The 19,201-nt window shown below is 40.2% G+C and overlaps 1 protein-coding gene across 1 annotated transcript in view; it reads right to left on the minus strand.

The window, feature by feature from the left end:
• Window positions 1-19,201, minus strand: part of KCNQ5 (potassium voltage-gated channel subfamily Q member 5) — a 610,069-nt gene that overhangs the window by 464,130 nt on the left and 126,738 nt on the right. The window lies entirely within an intron of this gene.

The following is a 19,201-nucleotide window of genomic DNA, read 5'->3' on the forward strand; positions in this document are numbered from 1 at the left end:
GAGCAGGGTGGCACAGTCATTGCTAAGCCCTCTCATCCTTCAATATCCAGTCCAACTCTTTTCCCCAAGAAATCTGGCTATGCCATTTCTCACAAGCCTAACGTTTCTCTGCCACTTTAACATTTTCTCCATTTCATATGTGCGCATTTTATGACTCTAATAACAATGCATATGCCTTGAAGAAAGTATCCTAATTAAAAAAATCATATGCAAACATCTTCCCTTGTCAAATCTTGGCTGCGTACAACCTAAAATTCACTGTAGAAAGTTATATAACTGACCCTCCTACAACTACACGGCAAAAGATAATTTCTTCACTAAATTCATCTCAAAGTAAATAACTCACAGATGCACACTTTAATACTTATGACAGCTCCTGGATCTCCGCACAGACATGCAGGTGCCTTGTGCACTGACAGCGTGGCTAGAAGGCCCTGCTCTTCTTGTCTGAAGGTAGAGGCAGCCACGTGACCTCTAATTGGTCAAGGAAATGTGAGTTGAATATGTGTGTCATTTATTACAGGGAGCTTTAAGCGCCAGGATATGATTTGCTAGCCTTTCAACGGCCCTGCTGACTGTGGGAGCATGACGAGATGGCGCGTCCATTAGCCGGGGTCTGAATGAGGCTACAGTGAGTGAAGCTGTGAAGTATGACAGGGAAATAAATGTCTTTTTAAAAATCACTGCCCTTTAGAGCTTTGTTTTTCTTTTGGCTGTTGGAATTCGGGACTGTGGAACCCGCTTCCGTTCTCCGTGACCCTATGAATGAGAAGAAGACCCTGCAGCCCCGCACTTCACACCCCACCGCTGCAGCCACACGCCATCATCACTCAACAGCAATTCACAGCACACGCAGGGTTCTTAGGTTCTCCTCAACTAAAGCTCCTCCATCAGATCGATAGGGAATAGAGTAGAGCCTCTAATTCACTGGAAGGAGAGCTGAGTCTCCATGACCCAGACCTGTAGAGCACAAGCTAGAAGTGAACCCCAGCCCAGCCTTCTTTCCTTTCTAAGGTACCTGTAACAGAGACAATGTAAACGTGAGCATAGTCCTGGCAGTAAAGACAAGATTTGGATCTTAAAGGGGTCCGTGTGGATTGCCATTTAATAGTGAGTGGCTGGTAGTTTCTAACTGCTGAACTTGCAGCTAGTAGCCCAAATCCTAACCACTACGAACACAAAGGGTTTGGCTTGGTTCACACCTTCACTGAGGTGAGGACTTAATCCTGTTCCTTAGGATAGCAGAGCATGGCCTCCAAAATGAGATGCTAGCCACAGGCACGGAATTAGAATACATCACCCATGGAATCATGGCTCTTTCACCGCCGTCAAATTGGCTCTGACTCATAGCGACCCTACAGAACAGGGTAGAGTATTCATGTGGGTTCAAGACTGTAACTCTTTACGGGAGTAGAATGTCTTGTCTTTCTCTCACAGAGCCCCTGGTGGTTTTGAACCGCTGACCTTGTGGTTAGCAGCCCAACTCATAATCTAGCCCACCAGGGCTAGATTAATATGGTTATCAGAGCCATATTAATTGACGATATCTCATGTGCCATATTCACGATCATTGCTATTTCTGAAAACATTCTTTAAGCCACTGAATCTATCCATCTCATCCAGGGTCTTTCTTTTTTTACTGACTCTCCCCCAATTCCTTCTCCAGGGACTGGTCCCTCCTGGTAATATGTTCACAGTATGGGACAGTCATATCCCCCTCCTTTCTAAGGCATATTCTGGCTGTATTTCATCCCACACAGATTTGTTAGTTCATCTAGGAATTCCTGGTGTATTTAATATGCATTGCCAACACCATAATTCAAAGGCATCAGATCTTCTATCTTCTTATACATTGCCCAGGGTTTACATCCATTTGAGACAAGTGAAAATACCAAGGCTTGGGTGAGGCACAACTTAATCGCAGAGCAATATGTTTGCTACTTAACATGTTAAATTGGTCTTTTACAGCATATGTGCCCAATGCCATGTTATTAATCTCTTGACTCCTGCTCCCATGGATGCTGATTAAGGATCACATAGAATAATGTCTTTGATATAATTAGACATTCATGACTAACAGTATAAAAATACTTAAGAAAATGGATGATCTATATTATAAATATTTTATTAGATCCATAAGCTTTGAGTTCACCAATAGTAAAAAAAACAAACAAACTATGGCTTACTTACTAGTGCATTTATTTATATAGTTCAACTCCTACTCCATACTTTGGCCTTTAGATCTTCTAAGTATTGAAGGACTATTGCTATAAAATCTAAAATCAAGAGTCCATTTCAGATCAAGATACATTGAAAATTATTGAAGCGATCAAAAGATTTTTCAACAATTATATACAGAAGCCAGATTGAGTAGCCTTTAATATTGATGACTTCAAACTAAAATTGGTTGGTTTAACCCTTAAAAAAACTCACTCACTACCATCGAGTGAATTCGAACCCATGGCTACTCAATAGGGCAGAACTGCCCCCTGTGGATTTCTGAGCCTTAAACTATTTACAGGGGTAGAGAGCCTCATCTTTTTCCCAAGGAAAGGCTGGTTGGTGGTTTAGAACTGCTGACCTTGAGGTCAGCAGCCCAAATGATCTGTTTCAATCTGTGTTAGAAAATACTTTTCCACAAATCAGGGAGTTGCTTAGAGTTATAGTCCAAACAAAATAAAGCAAAAAAGCCAAGAAGCCCATCACCATCGAGTAGATTCCAATTCAAAGGGACACTATAGGACAGAGCCAAATGGCTCCTTAGTGTTTCTGAGGCTGTCCATCTCTAAATAAGCAGACAGTCTCATCATTCTTTCTTGGGGTGGCTAATGGATTTGAACCAATGACATTGTCATTTGCAGCCCGGTGCTTAATCCATGGTATCACCAGGCCTCCTTGTTATATAGTGTAAGGGGCATGAAAATAAGCAGAATCAGATACTCCCAAGAATCTAAAAGTGATTGGACTCACAATGACCAACACTGCTGCTTTTTTCTGAGGTGATCAAACTTGGCTTACTTGCTGATTAATTAAGAGTAGCTGAGTCTTCCATAAAAACATCTTTGGGGTAAGAAAAACTTTCATTGGACTTTATGTAAAAACTATTCATTTATATTACTAGGAAAACATAGCACTGCCAAATAATGAATATAAATAACCAAATACTCATTCATGAACTACCTGCAAACCGTCTGCAGATAGACTTAGGGAACCATGGTTATTTAGATCGGATACTGTGAAGAGAACCGATCTCCCGTGGGGAAGCTGATCTAAATAGCAGTCGAGAGAGAAGCAGGGGAAGGCACATTTGTATACATGAGAAGATCAAGTCGAACTTTTCCAACCCTGGTGAACTTTGAAAACTGTTTCCAAGATTGTATTACAACATGTTTTACACAAGGGAATTCTCATTACATTAAGGTTTAAGAGAGATGGGAATTCTTTGGTGATCCTTGAATTACACGGCATTAAATATTTAAATGAAAGTCAGCGATCCTCCTCGATATAGCCCTCTACCACAACCAGTCCACCGCAGGAGAGACTCTCTGTCCCACTCGCCACAAGACGCACTCCATAGTGATTGGCAGTCAACTGACAGTCTTCACTAAGAAACCTCCAGTGCCTTCCCTGCTGCTTAAGCGTCCTTTATGGGCAGTGATAGGAATGGGGATAGGTGGAGGTTTGGGGTGATGTTAGCACAGTCCTACCTGAAGCAGCTAGTGGTAAGTGGCCCCTTTTTTACAACGAGAACCATTATTTTTCAGAGGCTAAGAACAGCAATAAGAGAGTTCGGTTTTCTGCTTCTCTAGCAACTGCCAAATTCCCTGTTCTTTGTGCCATACCTGTCCTTTGGAAAAGAAAGGGATCACAAATAGATGACAAAGAATCGCTTTGGGGTTGGTTTGTTTGTGTTTTGTTATTTCCTTTTAGATCTCTAAGTATTCCTGAATAATTCTTTACTTTCCTGCATCAGCTGCATGAGTTTAGCCAAGTTTCTTTTTGTTTTATGTCTTTGTAGTGGTGATGAACACAACCACATTTTCTAAGGAATGCCTTCCTTCTTTGTGTTAATGTTCCAAGTCTTACTAACCGCTGGGGTCCATGTATTAAAAACTTCAGTATGAACACACTAGAAATACAAAATTCTTTTCTAATTACCTAACTTACTTACATCACAACTTGCATTTAAACAGCCCCAAGTAACTCAAAAAAAGGAGCCCTGGTGGCACAGCGGTTACTTGTTAGGCTGCTAATAGCAAGGTCAGGAGTTCAAGACCACCAAGGTCAGAAGTTCAAAACCACCAGCAGCACCCAGGGAAAAAGACAGGGTTTTCCACTCCCGTAAACAGCTAGTCTCACAAACTCACAGAGGCAGTTCTATCCTGTGCCATGAACTTGCTTTGAGTTGGCATTTCCTTGGTTGCAGTGAGGTGAGGAGATGACTCAAGAGTCAGAGGAGCACTGTGCTAAGACAAATTTGGAACTTTGCTTCTCTAGGAAAGAGACTGAGTTTGATGTCTGATTCACCTTTAAAACGTGTATGCGTGTGTGTGTGCGTGTGTGTGTGTGTGTGAGAGAGAGAGAGAGAGAGAGAGAGAGAGAGAGAGAGAGAGAGAATGCGCACATGTGTATGTGTGCTAACTTCTGAAATGCTAAAAAGTCAGGGAGTATCACCCTTTCAATTAAATCACAGCGTTGCTACAACATGGATGAATATTGAAAACACTGTGCTAAATGCAAGAAACCATTTATCACAGGGATAAATCAATAAAGCCATCACAGAGTCTTCCTGGTTATCCATTACTATTAGAAAAGCCATCGAAAGAGAAGCAGAGTGTGATCCGATGTGAAACTTTAGACCCATCTTGTTCCAAATAAGGAGCCATCTAAGTGAAGCATAAACTACACCTACACGGAAGAAGCACACCAACATCTGTGATCCAAAGATTGCAAATTATATCATCCAAATCCAAAGCAAGGAATAGTATCAGAGCTTAAGTTGTGAGATTCTGGTGTGCAGAAGGCTGTGGGTGACAGTGGAAGCCCAAAATACACTTGCAGGATCTCCACAGGGAGTAAGCCTCTGGCAATTTCCCTCTAACCATGATCGAGGGATGGGACTAACCCGGTGATCAGAGAGTGTTAGAGAGACCAATAGAGTAGATTAAAATGATAGATCTGACTAGAATGGTTAAAATCTTCTCACTTCATATCTCCTCTAATACACTTTGGGATTGAGCTGGTGTTTCATATTTTTCTTCCATATTGGAATTTATCTTTTTGTATTTTGTCATTGTTGGTAGCCTTCTTGAATCTTTGTTAGGTGTTTTCCTATGTTTTTCAGTATATAGAGTCCAGGATAGGTACATCGATAGAGACAGCAACTAGAAGAAGGGGTACTGGGACGTGAGGTGGGGGAGGTGGGGAGACGGAGCTGATATCAAGGAGTTCAAGAAGGAAGAAAAGGTTTTGAAACTGATTTTGGTAGCAATGGTACAATACTGCTGGATGTGCTTGACCTATGGAATCGCATGATGTCTGGATTACTCCTAACACAATGGTTTGGAAAACAACAGCAACAACTTTAGACCACAGTCATTTATTTACTTTTGACAACTCAATGGGCAATCTGACATCAAAGTTCACGACAACCATGGTTCAATTTGCTGCTTATTCAACTTCTCCAAACCTTCTGGCACCTGTGTGCCCCCTTTAGTAAAAGGACAACCACACCAGGAGCTTAACCTGAATTCCAATCTTGAACCTACTTCCTTGATTTTTGATGGCAAATGTGAACCTGACACACTTTAGACCTTCCATAGAAGAGCGCCCATTGGTGGTACTCTTCAAGTACGAGATTCATCATACTGAAAACACGAGGAAAACACCCCCATAGTGACCAGAGTAGGAGAAAGACTAGGTTTCTGTTCCCATGAAGATTTGCAGTTTCAGAAACCCACAAGGGCAGTTCTACCCTGTCCTATAGGGTCACTGTGAGTCACAATCCACTCAGTGGCAATATGTTTGGTTTGGTTGTGAATGACCAAAAATTCTAGAACATTTGTTGGACCTCTCAGTGATGACAAATTCTGACATTAGCCACGGCAGGATTAGGGGAGGCAGTATCGAGGAAAGGTGAAAGCACTGGGCAAAGAAATCAAGCTGATCAGATTTAGCAGCTTAGAGCCTGCTCTTCTGGGTTTTCGTCTAGGGTCCAAGACCTAGGATGGCACCCGTAGCTTTCTGAAGCTTTAAGCATTGTATCACTATGATAACTTGCGCATCCTCTACTCAGAATTTCCTCGTCTTTAGGGGCATGACAAACCTGACTGCATCTCCTAACTACTTTCATTACTAGAGATCTTTCCCAGCACTCTCTTCAAACACTATTATAAAACTTCTGCTTGAACGTGTTCTTTCATGGACAATCTCAGTCCAGATATAGAGCCTGGCAGGAGCCTTTATCACCTCAGATGAGCTCTCAGACTGCTTTGCAGTCGCCCAACATGACACTTCCCAACAGAATTCATATTAAGAGAATTCCAGTGACCCACTAGGAGGGCAGTGTGCAGCCTATATGATCTAAGGATTATAAATAATATCCAAGAACAGAGGAGGAGATTGTTTAGGAGTTTAATTTGTGAGTACCTGGATTGCAGAAGGCTATGCCTGACAGCGATAGCTCAAAATCCATTGCAAGGTCCCCATGTAGATTGTCTCCACTGAACACCCTCAGGCCACTGGCCAGAGAGGGGAGTAATCTTGTCCTGACAGACTGCATTGGAAAGTGGATTTCTGGGGACATGCTGTTTCTAGGTGCCATTGTGTTGGTTTTGATTCATAGTAACCCTATGTACAAAAGAACGAAATACTGTCCTGTCCTGCACCATCTTCCCCATTACTCCTGTGTTTGAGCCAATTATTGCAGCCAGTGTCAATCCATCTTGTTGACATCCTTACTCTTTTGCACCGCCCCTCTATTTGACCCAGCATAATAGATAAATCTATAGCAAGAGGCAGTAACAAGATTAATAGCTCCTTGGGGTTATGGCAGGGGAAGACAGACGAGCTATGACTGGTAGTATAGTAGTTACATGTTGGGTTGCTAACTTGAAAGTGAGCAGTTCGAAACCACTAGCCAACATTAAAACATTAACTTTAGAAATTCACAGGGGGAATTATACCCTGTCCTATAGGGTCACTATTAGTGGGCACTAGTCATTGAAGGAGATTGGAGAAAATGGGAGTTAATAATAGTGGACACAAGAATGAAGGAAAAAAAACTAAGAAATGATTGTGAGGAAGAGAGTACAACTCTTTTTAATATATTTAAGCCATCGAATTCTATGGTTAAAAAAAGGTATTGGTGAACGCAGCTATTCCAAATTTCCTTCCTGGCCTCAAAAATGATTCAGGCTTGGTCTCTCTTAACATCTCCCTCCACAGCATGCTTTACAACTGGATCATAAGTCCCTGGAATTGGATCCTCTTACTGATCTTGTCTCTCCAGAGTATTGAACTAACAAGTAAGGTGCTCAGTAAATAATTTTGAACTGAAGGTAGTTTGGGGAAAATACTAGAGAATCTCTCTTCAGAGATTACTGTATCAAGGGAAGTTATCAATACTTATTGAGAAGAAATGGACTATCCAAGTAATAAAGATTTTTTGGGGGCAGGGCATTTCTCTGGTGGTCGACACCCTAATATCAAGCTTGTGGGACTCTGGAGAAAAGAAACCAACAGTTCTGGGATGTGTGAAACCTGTGAGTGTGGGAATTTCATGGAACAGGCTTGTTCTCCTGGGTCACTTAAGTTTCTCCCTTTTACAGATGTGGTCGTAATTTTTTCATCACCCAATATTTCAGGGAAAAAAACATATTTAAAGTTTCCTTCTCTGACAGGTTTCTGCCTTCACGAAGTCTGACTTTCATAGGTTTTACTGTAATAAATGCATGCCATTTTCCAGGTTAAGTTTGTGGTGATTTGCTACATTGTGATAGCAAAATGAAAGAATAGCATAAAGCTTATAGTCTGGTAAATATTCTAAAAAACACTAAAATTAATCTTGCTTTCTCTGTTTATAGATTTGCATTGCATGAAGCCGTCTCGGAGCGACAGCCATTCCTGGCCTATCACATCCCTAGTTGACAAGCGGCTGTGGGATTACTGATCCTCAGCCCTAAATTCTCGGCTCACTGAACTCACCATCTGTAGCTCCGTGGCTACACTGACAGGGAAACAAATTATTTAGGACACTATGGTTTTCTTTACATGTGTGTTTGTAAGAGTTGCCTTCATATTATCATTTCAAAGAAGGATTAGGTTTTAAAATGGAATTTAGTGATGCAGCAAATGCTCAGAGTGTTTATTATAAAATGGAAGTTCAGGAGCAAAAGAGACTAAAGGGTAATAAATGCTAAAATGAGCAGTTAGTAGAAAAACCATCAATAAACAGAATTGTGGTAAATTTAAAAATTTTTAAATTCATTTTACTTTTGAGTCCTGATGTAGCACATCACACACAGACAGCAGCATGTTTCCTTCTGATATAGCACTTTTTTCCCTGCAGCTTTTTCCATGAAAATCCTTGAAAGAGAACTGAAATATCTTATTTCTCATCACTTTACTCTCTCTACGATTCTCATGCTAATTTCTAACTTCTTTTAAAATCATGGTATGCTACCATGAAACCTCTAATCATTGAGTGTAGACAATAATGTAATACATTCAAACAGAAATAGTAAGAGAAGAAATCAAGAAAAATAAGATATTGATAGAAATATGTGAATGGGATGCCTTACTAGTTTATATGAATATAGTTTGGTGTACACTGAAAACATACATCTTTATTTACATTGAGAATCTAAAATGCAATTTGAATGCATTGAGAGTAACTTAAGGAAAATCATGTCTGTTTCCATACCAAAATAGGTCTTCTTTCTAATGAAGCCTCTGAGAAAGGAGCTCCTCCCTCAGGTGAGTGAGGCCAAACAAGCCCCCAGGCCGTTTTGACTCAGGGCCACAGCAAATCAGGGGCTCTCTGGCTTTCTCTTGTCGAGATAATTTTCATCTTTGAAGGTTGCATTTTTCAGATTTTGTCACCCAGACCTTCAATAAGGAACACAGTTGACATCATTCTCCACCCCCCTGCCCCACCAACCCACCCCCACCCCCACCTCTCTCTGCCAAACACACCCACACCACACTTGAGATAAACTTCATTAAACACTACTCAACTATACAATATGGAGAGATTCATATTTGTGCCCATTCCAAAGAGGAGTGACTGGATTGAATGCAGAAATTAATGAGCAATATCACTACATGCAAGTAAAATTTTGTTAAAGAGAAATAAAAAATAATTGCCCCAGTATATAGACTGGGAGCTACCATAAATGCAAGCTGCTCTCAGAAGATGGTGTGGAATGCTAGACAACGCTGCTGACATCAGATGGATCTTGACTGAAAACTGAGAACACCAGAAAGATGGTGACTTCTGTTTTATTGGCATAAAGACATTCAACTGTGTGCATTATGGATAAAGATGGATAACTCGGAAGAATGAGAATTCCAGAATATTTCATTGTGCTCACAGTGAACCTGTATATAGATCAAGAGGCAGTCATTCAAAGAGGTCCTCAATGTTTAAAATCAGAAAAGATGTCCATAACATTTATACAAACTATATGTTGCATAGAAAATGTGAGGAGCTGTACTGTGTGAAGAATGTGACGTCTCAGGAGGGTGGATGCAGGGGGATAATTGATGCAAGGGTTGACAGGGGATGCAGGGGCGGGGAGTGGGGACAGGGAGGGAAAAGGGATTTCAGGAATACAAAAGGAAGACAGGAGAGGGGAGGGAGCACTAGAACTGACTGTGACTGCCCAGCTCAGTTTAAAGGGGATTTAACCATGGGGGGCCTCTATATTGATATGGTAATGATTGTGCAATTCTCCTAGATATGATCGAAGGACTGAGCTCTTGAATTGTATGATATGTAAATTATGTGCCAATAAAACTGTTAAAAAAAAGAAAGTGACAACAGGATTGGAAGAGGTTTTATTAACAGCCTGCAATGCGCAAATCACACAACCTTGCTTGCTGAAAGCTAAGAGGACTTGAAGCATTTTTACTGAAGAAGCTCAAAGACTATAGCCTTCAGTATAGATTACAACTCAATCTAAAGAAAACGAAAATGGATTTAAAAGCAGCAGCATGATTAACAGACCAAAGACTAGAATTTTCAAGGATTTCATTGTTCTTGGATTCACAACCAGCACTTGTGGAAGGAACACCAGGAAATCAAACAAGGTTGGGATGCACCGGATCGAGAGTATCTCTTTGAGGACCCAAGTGTGCCTGACCAAAGTCATGGTATTTTCAATCGCGTCTGATGCATGTGAAAATTAGACATTGAGTAAGGAAGATCGAAGAAGAACTGATGCTATGGATTATAATTCTGGCAAAGAACACCGAAAGTACCACACACTGCCAAGCAAACATGTCCTGGACGAAGAATCGCCGGAACATCCCTGGGAAGCAAGGATGGTGTGACTTTGTTTCACGTACTTTGGACGCGTTGTCCGGGAGACGGTTCACTGGAAAAGGCCATCATACTTGGTCAAGTAGAAGGTCAGCCAAAAGGAGGAAGACCCTCGTGGGATGGACTCTGAGACGTGGCTGCAAGCGCAGGAGCACAGGACAGGGGTCCTTCTGCTGCGCATGCGTTCACTGTGAGCTGGAAGCAAAGTGAGGACACCTAACAGCATGTTCTATCAGAAGAAAGAACAACTCCATCTCGGAACAAGTACAGCTGCAATGCTCCTTAGAAACCCAGATGGTGAGACGTTGTCTCAATTACTTTGGGTTTTTTGTTTGTTTGTTTTATTTTTAATGACTTGGCACATTTTTATTTATTATTCATTTATTTTTACTGCAAACATTTACTTTTTAATTTTTTCAACAGTTTTTTGGCACATAATTTACATGTTATACAATTGAAGAGCTCAATCGTCCAATCACACCAAGAGGGAATTGTACAATCACCACCACATCCATCCTAGAGCATTCTCTGTGCACTCACGATCAGCTCCAGGGCTCCCTCCTCCTTCCCGCTTCATTATGTACTCCCCAATTCCCCTCTCTCTCTCTCCCCTATGTTTCCCGTTTTTTGGACATTATTAGGAGGGGCTATCCCTGGAAAGAAGACATCATCGTGCTTGGTAAAGTAAAGGGTCAGTGAGCAATAGAAAGACAGCCAAAGGGATTGGGAGCACGGTGAAGGACTGAACTGTTGGATTCTGCTGTGCATAAGGTCACTATTGGCCAGAACCAGCTTGACACAGCACTTGAAAAGAACAACGAACCTTGGTCTAGTCACATGTCTCGAACTGCCTTTAAAACCATCTCTCCATCTCAATTCTTTGCTCAAGTGTCCAGGCCCAGATAATCCCACATGTATGTCTCACGAGCATCTTACTCTCTGCCCTCATAACAATGAGTCTTATCTTTTGTTCTCCGCGTGTTATGAAGACACTGGTTTTCACATCGTTTCCCCAGGTTTCCTAATGCCTCTAAAGAGAAACGGCAAATGGGGGGTTTCAATGAACAGAAATTTATTGTGTTATAGTTTAACAAACTAGAAGCTTCTCTCAAAATCCTTATCTCTTTCCATTTCTGTTCCTTGGTTCCCTGGAGATTTCTGCATAGTATCAATCTTTCCCATTTTTGCTTTTTTTTGTGCCTCGGTTGCTATTTTAGTTCAGAAATGCTTGGTTTAGCTCAGAAACCAAATACTGATATGCAATTATTACCATAACAAACCCCTATTCCCAAATGGCATTATGCCTACAATTATAGGGGTTAGGTTAGAATACATTTTTTGAGGGGAAAAAATCAATCCATAACATCAGGCCAGAAACCAGAAATCATCTCTCTTCCTTTGCTCCATATTTGTCACTTCTCAGTTCAGGCAGCTCCACATCCTGGAAATCCTCACTCTTAATTACTTGGAAGTTCTTCCCCACTCTCACGTCCATGCACTTGTCCAGATTAAAAGGGACTTGGCCACCCTTGGATGTGGGATTTTACCCATATCCAATCCATTCTCACTGTGGCTTTAAAAGAATCTCTCTCTAATGCAAATCAGAGCACATATTTGCCTGCTTTAAATCCTCAATGTTCCTGCATGCAGGATAACACCTTTGCTCGCATCCCTTTCCTAGCAGGATCAATGTAAGAAGCTGGCTTTAAAGGCCATTCCTTTCCAAGACTTCATAGATCTGTTTCCTCCTGGGCAAGTTCTCTGCTCACCAGCTCTTCTCTCCAGCCCACTGATTTGACCTTTCTGCCACCTCATGAGAAATATGCAAGAACTATATGAAGAATAATTTATAAAAACTTGTGAAATACAACAGTGACAACCTGAAGAAAGCTCACTGTAGAGACATTAATTTCATCTGATTCCAGATTGCAAATGAAAGGCATTGTGAAAGAGGTCAACTTTTTCTTCATAAGTAATAGTCATTCTAAAGTTTATATGAAGAATTTTTTTAAAAACCCAGAATAACAGCCATATAAATTCTGAAAATGAATTAGGACAATTGATTAGGCCTACCAGTAACAACATGCCACAAAGTCTCAGTAATGACAACAAAATGGAACTGTTGCCTTGATGAAGATATAAGACAAAGAAACTAAGTTCAGAAACAGACCCTTCATCCCCTATGTGCAGCCAGACTTCCTGTCCTTCTGCACTCAGCTCACGTTCCATCACTTCCTTCTCTTCCTGACTAAAACAAGGGAAACTCCCGATGATGGATTACACAATAGCGCAAACAATGAACTCCAGCATCCCAATACAGGTGGCCCGGTACCAGGCAATGTTTGGGTCAGTTACATGTAAGGTCATCATGGGTTGGAGCCGACTCAATGGCAAATAACCACAAACCCCCCCTGAGACCACTTGATCATCCTACTTAGTCAATGACTCCACTGTGCGCTTCCCTTCACTCGGGCTTTACCTCTGTCAGACTGCTCATCGCCCTGATGATTGTGTGGGAGGCAGATAAATAAAGACATACTCTAGATATGTCTTTATTTATCTGCCTCCCACACTACACTGTGGATAAGGGATACTATCTTAATTGCCTTCGTGAGTACTCAATTGTGCAAATTGTACCCTTTGGGGATTGGATTGTAATCTTTTACTGCGGTTCCTCGGTTCTGAAGAAGAAAAGGGGACCATGCGATGCAGTTCTGTAAACATTTTGGAGTTGAGAAACTGCATGATCACATCATTGATTTCCAACTGAGGTTTCGGGGAGCACTCCAAACCAAACCAAACGCACTGCCATTGACGTGATTCTTGATGCAAACTAAATACGTGCGCGCGGGGAGGGGGGGAATACTTTTGGATTTTGCTCTTGGTATTTTCCTTCTCCTTTCGCAACATTTTGAAGAGAAAATGCAAATGTGCTTACTCCACCTGCCAGGGAACGGAAACTGACTGCCATTCATCATCTCTTTCTTCCCGAGTAACCGAATCTTTCTTCAGAACCACTTCTTGCATTTGTATGGTGGGATAAAATGAGAACACACGGGGCCTCTGAAAAGTCTTAGAAAAGGTTGTAATTCACTTGGCAGTTGACACTTTTTGTCCTGTTCCCTCCTTTTATTAAAACTTCATGCCTGAAACATGGGCATTATGAGAATCTTGAAACACAAGACAAATTTGAGGATGCCCACACACTAAGACTATCAGAGGAAAAGAAATGAGTCTGGTTCATTGATTTAGGAACTTGCCACACCCGTGTTGAAAGACCCTACATCTAGAATGCACGTGTGATAGAGAAAAAAAAACATTCTCACCTAAAGTCACTGTTATTTAGGACAATATTAGACACAACCAAGTCTACTGAAAAAAAAAATATTGGCTGAATTCTTTTCTACTTTCCATGATATGGTTTTGCCTTCCAAGATATATCTTTGTGCATTGTGCTTTTCCTATGTTGTGTGTGCCAGATAAATCTGATGGCTTTCAAGATATATGACAGTAAAATCTAGTTAGTACCCATGTGCTATATCTACCGACATGTCCCCCTATGTTCACCCAAAACGTTCACCTGTGTTCTTATTGCATCATCTATGTCTTCTCATCTTGCAGGAGACTACAGGTGAACCAGGGCTAAAGCAGGTAGAAGTTCTTCATTATCAATAGTACATATACTTAGCCAAAACAGAATCAGAAAACAATGTACCTAAAGAGAAATTTGCAAGAACCATCTGAAGAATAATTCTAAAATACTTGTAAAGAGCCTGAGGAACACTCGCCATAAGACATTAATTTAGTCTTATTTAGGTTGTAAATGTAAAGGCATCATACAAAAAGTCACCTTTTTTCTCAAAAATAATGCCATTTTACAATTTATATGAAGAAATTTAAAACAACAACACAATAATAGGTAAATCCTGAAAACAAATAAGAAGGAAGATTGATAGGTGCTACCACATAACACATAACAAAGCACCATACATTTCCAGTAACTAAAACAATATGGAACTGTTGAGTGGATAAAGATATATTTTTTTAAATCAACTCAGAAATAGACTAAAAATTTTACAGAGCTTAGAGGTGCCAAAATTAGTGTTCAAATCCATACATGACACTGAGAAAACTGGTAGCAATACAGAAAAATAAGACAGTTGGATTCCTATCGTACATTCAAACCCTCAAACCCAGCACTGTCATCTATACTGACTCACAGCAACCAGTAAGATTTTAAAGAAAATCAGAGATTAAAAATAATCAAAAAGTTTTAAAAGTATCAGAGGAAATACAATTCTTTTTACAAATCTAAGTTGTGAAAAGCATTTCTATTATTATTATTATTATTGTTCTGAAACCTTAGCCTATTGCCCTGAGCTAATTCTCCCTCAATGACTACAGAACCCAGGGGACCGGCCCCATGGGGGTCCCGAGGCTGAAGTCTGTATGCTGTATCTTTCTCCTGCAGAGCGACTTGTGTGGTTGAGCCCCTGACTTTTCTTGGTTAGACACTTCACCACAAGAAATCCTTACACAAAATCTAGAAGCCATAAAATAAAAAAAATATTAAAAGGTCATGTATTAAAAGCCCAAATTTTCTAAGTAGTTCCTTACAAATGATAGGGGTTGCTACTTAATAGGAAACATTTATAATGCAAATAATTTTAATAGGCATATGAAGGAGTTCAGAATGTTTGTGGAAAATTCCCAGGATCTTTCCATTTTTCCCATGAATGTTTTGAATCCTCCTCATATATGCAGCTTCCATGAAATATTTTTATCTAATATTTATGAAGACAACAAGGCAAAAGCCAGAGAAAATGGTCCATTCTAAGGACATTATGCTCAGGAAGTTATTCCTCATTCATAATAAACAAAGTGCAACTTCATTTTTCAGTAAGCAAATGGACCCAAATCCTAAAATACATTAACATACTATTTACAAGATTGTAGATAAAGAGATCCTCCCTTCATTATTGGTGGGAGTAAGCACTTTTAGAAATTACATGCAAAGTAACCTGGTAGTTTGTTTCAAAATTATTATTTGTCGGGGAAATGGTCTGGAAGCGTATCAGCCCTTTGTGTGACAGAATGGAACTGTGCTCGCTCTGTGCCATTCTCGTAAGAGTCAGTGTCTGGGACGCCCTCCTACGACTACAGGGATGCTCTATCGTGCTGAGGGTCTTCTCTTTGGTTGAATCGCTACCTTTAAACCTTGTACACTCATTGCAGCAGCATCTGTCAGAGCGAAACATTGGAAATATACCCGAGGTTTCTCCTGGGGAGCCTGGGGTACATGTCAGTCAGCTAATCGAGAGTTGCAGTTCAAAACTAGCAGTGGTTCCACAAGGAAAAGATGAAGCTTTCTACTCCTGTAAAGATGGGCAGTCTTCAGAAACCTACTGGGGAATGCTCTGTTCTGATCTATAGGGTCACTATGAATCAGAACTGACAGCTAGATGCCAGGGACTGGAGAATTAAATAAATTATAGTATATCTTGAATAGCCCTGGTGGTGGCCTAGTAGTGATATGCTGGTCTGCTAGCCATGAGGTCAATAGTTCAAAGTCACCAGAAAAACGAACCTTTCTACTCCCGAAAAGACTTACAGTTTCTGGAGGCAAATGGCATATAGAGGTCTAAATAAAGGCTTGTACATGTAAATATATTTATATGTGAGGATGGGGAAATAGATCTATTTGCATGTATTTATAGGTTTAGTATTATGGGAGCAGATGGACATTGGGCCTCCGCTCAAGTACTCCCTCAATGCACGAATACTTTTTTCTATTAAACTGGCAATCCATGATGCTCACCTTCCCAACACAACCGCTGAAGACAAAGTGGGTGCATGAGCAAATATGGTGAAGAAAGCTGATGTTATCTGGCTATCAAAAGATATAGCATCTGGGATCTTAAAGGCTTGAAGGTAAACAAGCGGCCATTTAGCTCAGAAGCAACAAAGCCCACATGAAGAAGCACACCGACCTGTGTGATCATGAGGTGTTGAAGGATCAGTTACCAATCATCAAAGAGCAAAAAATCATATCATTGTGTTTCACCTCCCTCATAGGATTGCTGAAGACAAATGGGTGCATAAGCAAATGTGGTGAAGAAAGTTGATGGTGCCTGGCTATCAAAAGATATAGTGTCTGGGGTCTGTGACCATGAAGTGTCGAAGGGATCAAGTATCAGTTATCATCATAAAAAAATCATATCATTGTGAATGTGGGGGAGTGTGGAGTGGAGACCCAAAGCCCATCTATAGGCAATTAGACATCCACTTATGGAAGGGTCGTGGGGAGGAGACAAGCCAGTCAGGGTGCAGTGTGACAACAATGAAACATACAACTTTCCTTCTAGTTCTTAAATGCTTCCTCCTCCTGCCCCACCCCACTATCATGATCACAATTCTACCTCACAAATCTGGCTAGACCAGAGGATGTACACTGGTCCACAGGGAATCCAGGGCGGATGATCCCTTCAGGACCAGTGGTGCAAGTGGCAATACCAGGAGGGTGGATGGGGTGTAAAAGGGGAACTGATTACTAAGATCTAAATATAACCTCCTCCCTGGGGGATGGACAACAGAAAATGGGTGAAGGAAGACATTGGACAGTGTAAGATATGAAAAAATAATTTATAAATTATAAAGGGTTCATGAGGGAGGGGGGAACGGGGAGGGAGGGGGAAATGAGCTGATGCCAGGGGCTTAAGTGGAGAGCAAATGTTTTGAGAATACTGAGGGCAATGAATGTACAAATGTGCTTTACACAAGTGATGTATGTATGGATTGTGATAAGAGTTGTATGAGCCCCTAATAAAATGATTTTTAAAAAGACAGTCTCAAAAAGTCAATGGTGTTAAGATTAAGTGGCAAAATACAAAACTCTAAGAAACGAGGCAGGTTTTATGGAATGAAATAGGAAAATGTAAAAACTATTTTAAGTAAAAAATGTTGCAGAATACTTATACTACAATTTTGTGTAGAAAAGGGAGAAGAAAGAGAAATCTATCAAGAGGAAATTGTTTCCTTTGCATCTTTTCATACAGGAAACTGATTTTCACCCAATAATGAAAAAAACATAAAATGGGAAAGTAACACCCTCTTCAACAAATGGTGCTGGAAAAATTGGATCTCAATTTGCAGAATAATGAAACAGAAGAAAAATGAACTCCAGCTGGATTAGAAACTTAACTGTAAACCCCAGAACGATAAAGATCACCAATGAGAAAATTGGGACAAACTTATGGGCACTATTGCAGGGCATGGACAGACATTTACATACAGGCCTATACATATAATAAAAGAACATGCAGTTGAAGGCAAAATAGATGACTGGGAGCTACTAAAAATAAAACACTTATGCACATCAAAAGACTTCTTCAATAAATTAAAACAAGAGACCACAGATTTAGAAAAAATATAATCTTTAGCAATGACAGAATGGACCAAGGACCAATTGCTAAAATATGATTCTGTAGTAACTCAATAACAACAAAAATCCAATTTAAGGTGGGCAAAGGACACTATTAGACAATTCATAGGAGATGACACTTGAATGGTTAACAAGCAGATGATGAAGTCCTCACTATCACTAGCCATGTGGGAATTGCAAATCGAAAAACAATGAAATATCACCTTACAACCACAACGACAGTCCAATTCAAAATAAACAGAGAACAACAAGTGCTAGATAAGCTTCAGAGAGACTGACCCTCTCACACACCGCTGGTGGGCTTGCAAACATACACAGCCTTTGTGCACAGTGATTTGGCATTACCTAAAACATCTGGTAACAGAAATACTGCATGACTTATCAATACCTTTGCGGAGTATATAGCCTAGAGAAATAAGAGACAGACACACAGACAGACGTGCTCTCCCATGTTCACTGCAGCACAGTTTACAGTAGCAAGAAGCTGGAAACAGCCCAAATGCCCATCAGTAGAAGAATTATAAAGAAACTTTAGTGAGGCAATCATTAAACAACTCATGACATGAATGGAACCATTATGCTGAGTGACGTCAGTATCAGACAACTACTATAAAGATAAACACCAAGACGAAGGCAGGCTTTTGCTCACAAGACCCATACGTCACATCATGTACAAAAACAACCTCAAAATGGATAAAAGAACAAAATATAAACCTTAGAACCATAAGGATCATCAATGAAAGCAGAAGGGTAAACTTAAGGGCCCTAATACAAGGCTGAACACCACTGTCAAACATAACAAAGCACACCCACGCTACAGAAGACAAATTTGAAAACTGGGATAGTCTAAAAATATGATGTTTATGTATATACAAAGACTTTGTCAGAAGAGTACATAGAGAACTCACACTAAGGAAAATATTTGGCAAAGATATATTGGATAAAGGGTTAATTTTAAAAATCTATAAAAACTACAACACATTAATAAGAAAAGTACAAATAACCAAATGAAAAATAGATACAAGACAAAGCTAGACAACTTACTAAAGATGACATGTAGGTGCCCCACAATCACATGAAGAAATATTCTGGTTCATTTGCCATAAGATAAATACAAATTAAAATAACAATGAGATACCGCCTCACACCAACACTTTTTGCAAAATTCTTTTTTAAAAAAATTTTTTAGCAAAATTCTTTCAAAACCTGAAAATAAC

The sequence above is a fragment of the Tenrec ecaudatus genome, chromosome 7 (genome assembly GCF_050624435.1).
Source record: "Tenrec ecaudatus isolate mTenEca1 chromosome 7, mTenEca1.hap1, whole genome shotgun sequence".
NCBI classification, from domain to species: domain Eukaryota; kingdom Metazoa; phylum Chordata; class Mammalia; order Afrosoricida; family Tenrecidae; genus Tenrec; species Tenrec ecaudatus.